The sequence below is a fragment of the Schistocerca serialis genome, chromosome 8, assembly GCF_023864345.2.
Source record: "Schistocerca serialis cubense isolate TAMUIC-IGC-003099 chromosome 8, iqSchSeri2.2, whole genome shotgun sequence".
NCBI lineage: Eukaryota > Metazoa > Arthropoda > Insecta > Orthoptera > Acrididae > Schistocerca > Schistocerca serialis.
In genome coordinates, this window is record NC_064645.1 from 429,821,909 (window position 1) to 429,825,754 (window position 3,846).

Sequence of the window (3,846 nt, forward strand, 5' to 3'; positions counted from 1 at the left end):
GCAGCATCACAATCAGAACTCAAATTTTCATAGTGATATTAATAACCGAAAAAGTCGGAATGACCACAGACCAGATAGTCCGTACAAAGCTAAGCCAAAGAATATGAGCGGGGATAACGAATCATTGGCAACCGTCGCAAGGTTCTTTTAAGCAATTCCGATGTCAAACAGCCAATATCCACCGTGGTGGGATACAAGCAAGCAACCTCCAACTCCAACAGGATATTCATAAAATGTGAAAATAACAGAGGTACCTTTTGATACCAAACAAAATTCACAGAAGGCGACAAACTAATTGCGGTCCCTGTAGGCCTTCGCCAGGCGACCAAGGCCAACAAGGAAGGCAATAGGTCGAAGAAGCACAATATCGACATGATTCGATATAAGGATGGAAATAAATTAGAAGATGATGTATATCAACAACATGTCATTTCTGATAAGCTAGAAAAGTAAATAATTCAAGCAAGTGTCACCGGGAGAATAAATGGGATACCAACTACAATTCGCTCCATACAGGCGCAAATGTATCCGTAATGAGTATGCAATTTTTCAAGAAGGTTTCGCAACTAGGAAAATTACCGATCTTACTGACCGAGCGAGGTGGCGCAGTGGTTAGCACACTGGACTCGCATTCGGGAGGACGACGGTTCAATCCCGTCCCTAGCCATCCTGATTTAGGTTTTCCGTGATTTCCCTAAATCGTTTCTGGCAAATGCCGGGATGGTTCCTTTGAAAGGGCACGGCCGATTTTCTTCTCCATCCTTCCCTAACCCGAGCTTGCGCTCCGTCACTAATGACCTCGTTGTCGACGGGACGTTAAACACTAACATCCTCCTCCTCCTCCTCCTCCTCCTCCTCCGATCTTACCCATCGCAAATTGCAAGGTTATTGGAGCACTGAGAAATAAGACACAAACCATAAAATTCCAGACACAGGCGGAAGTTACCTTAGGAAATGATCGCTTGACATGCACGTTCCTATTGATAGATTACTTATCAGTACCAGTGGTACTTGGACTTGAGTTCCTTCGGGAAAAGGTAGGTATAATTAGTCTTACCCGGGAGACGTGTGATCTTAATCACCAACAGCGACCGATAACTTTGATGTTGAATCGGGAGTTCGGTGCAGACCTTCCATTAATGCAAAAGGTACACATTTCTGTCATTAAACAGAAGATGTTAATGTTGAACCAAGAGCACTCGCAGATATGTAGTCAAAACCGAAATAGCGATGTATCCAGCAAAAAGAATGAACAAAAAGTGGCAACAATACAAGAAAAAATAAAGGAGACAACTTGCATTAATACTTCCGAGGCTAAGTAATTGACCGAACTATTGTTTGAATATCATGAAGTATTCGTTGAACAAACTGGTATCACAAAAGATTATCAATATAAAATGAATGTAGTCCGGCACAAGACCTATTGTAGAGCAGCTTACTCGGTTCCCTGGACTAAGAGGAAGGGGCTATATTGCCATAAAGACATGAAAAAATATTTACAATAAAATGTTTGTATTTAGAAAGGACTAATAAGAGGTGCTAATGAACCGAACATTAATAAATGTGATGTTTAGTTTCAGTAATGCAATGATATTATATGTTTGTTAGTTTGTAGATTTACACGTCAAGTGTCACAATATAGTATTCTTGAGTTATTTGTGCAAGGAGTAAAGAATCTCCATGATAAACACATTTTAATAAAAGAAATCAGTATCTTCATAAAGGTTCACTTAAATATTATTGTATTAGATGTAATAAATCTTATTATTTTTATATGTAGCATACATATCAATGAAATGCATAAAATATTTTAAATGAGATTGAGTCATATAGTCCCATACATGCAACGAGTGTTGGTCATGTGTGAGCTGTGTGATCATGTCAGTCACTTCTCGAATAGTATCTGACTGTGTACTATTTAATGTACACATTTCAGTAAGAAGTCAAATAAAATGACTTATCAGGGACATTCCGGTTAAAAGAAGTCAAACATGGATCTCTGTCCCAAGAAATGATAAAATATGTGTATATGCCATGAACATGGAAATGTACTGTTATCTCAATTGTTCGAGAATGATCTAATGATCAGAACAATGTAGCAGATTCCTTAAGTTTTATACTCTATTATGTTTACGTAACTAGATCAAATTTTGATCTTGCTATTCAGTCATTGTAATGCGAAAATATGTGCAAATGTACCAGACTTCTTTTCATGAAAGGTGTCGTTCGCATATGGACTGTGTGTAAGTACTATGGACCTGTACTCACAGCAATCAGAAACTTGATCTGCGTCTTACATGAACTGCAGAAAAGTCTAGTGGACACTGATTTATTTAGCGAAAAATGTGATCATTGATAGACTGTGATCAAGAAATCTTAAGAACACTCATGCAGGTCGAAGGTAACAGCAATGCTATGGACGTTAAGTTCTGTTGCCAATATTAGCAGTTAAAAGGAGCTCGTGACCTCTAATAATTCGATTCGGAGCGTCTTTGCGGGTAAAATATTGTGTGACTGACTGTAGAGCAAGCCGCGCCGCACAAAAACAATGCAACGTTGGCTTCGCAGCGCGTCGCTCGAGAGAAAGTGTAATCACATTCTCCGAGTATACAAAAAGCACGCTACGGACACGTGTGTGATTCACAGTGCCGTGATTGAAATGTGCATATTGTGATGATTTCCTAAATGAATCACTACATTGTGTTGAACAGTGTCAAGTTAATTCATTCTGTGTGAATGCGAGTGATATGGACACTAACAAATTTTCTCCACATGATGGTGAGAGTGTTTATTTTGTCACTGACACATGTATATTGACATTTCATTTACCCGTCTTGAACTGAATGACGAGGCACAAGAGAATCCAGAGCTGCTGCAGGGTTAGTTCCGACCGACAGCAGATCGCAATCACGACGCAGCCGACGGCAGTTGACGCTACGCCGACGCGGCCAGGGGCGGACCGGCGGCAGTCACTACCAGACTGCGTCCCAACGGGTCGACGTGGAAGAAATTTTTATAACAACAATAACACATTGTTATGTCATACCAAAGAAGTACATTAAAACTGTTAAAAAAAAGACAAAAAAGTCATAAAACGTCAATGTATTTCGCACATGCGACAGAAATATAAATTCGTGTTCCAGTATGTACAATCTCAACCATGTCAAGCCTGACTGTAAATAGTAGGTGAGTGTATTGTCTTGAAGCCCCTTAGACGGTTTTGATCCCGGTTTTCCGATTCCAGCTAACCAGAATGAGGGGGGTGGGAATAAGATAATCCGGGAAGTATCCGAAGCAATTTCCGAAACAATATAGTCACGGAGTTTTTTTTTATTGTTCAGTTCAAATACAATTTTCTGTGTCAAGTTGCATTCAAATCAAATATTCGGAAATTAAAAACAATGAATCTTCGTGGATTATGTGGACTGATAAAAAAAAGGGTGATGAGAAATAAACATGGTGAATAAACTATTTTTTTATCAGCCCAAGGGGCAATATAACATCCACGATATATATATATATATATATTATTGCGAGTGGAATACGAACGCGTGGAAAATTATGTAACTCAATAATATTCATTCAATTATGTAATTATTTCTTAAAAAGATGATAATTATGTAAAACAGAGACAATATTTGTCTCACATTCTTTGTTAATCTATGTCATTCTGTTCTTTTGTTTTGTACTCTTTTGTCGTCTTCTTCTGATGTACGTCGCCGACGCAAGACGCGAATCGATTTGAGGTCTGTTGAATGAAAAACATTTGATGTAAAATTATTGTACTTTTATGTTCATTTGCTGGTAAAAAACAAATAGAGCCAAATGCGTTAAAACTGTTTACGA

General features: G+C 38.5%; 1 non-coding gene across 1 annotated transcript; it reads left to right on the forward strand.

Annotated features, from left to right (window-relative positions):
* The first annotated feature begins 594 nt into the window (after positions 1-594).
* Positions 595-667, forward strand: Trnaa-cgc (transfer RNA alanine (anticodon CGC)). Its single transcript has one exon. It is a non-coding gene; the product is annotated as a tRNA-Ala (tRNA).
* The last annotated feature ends 3,179 nt before the right edge of the window (positions 668-3,846 follow it).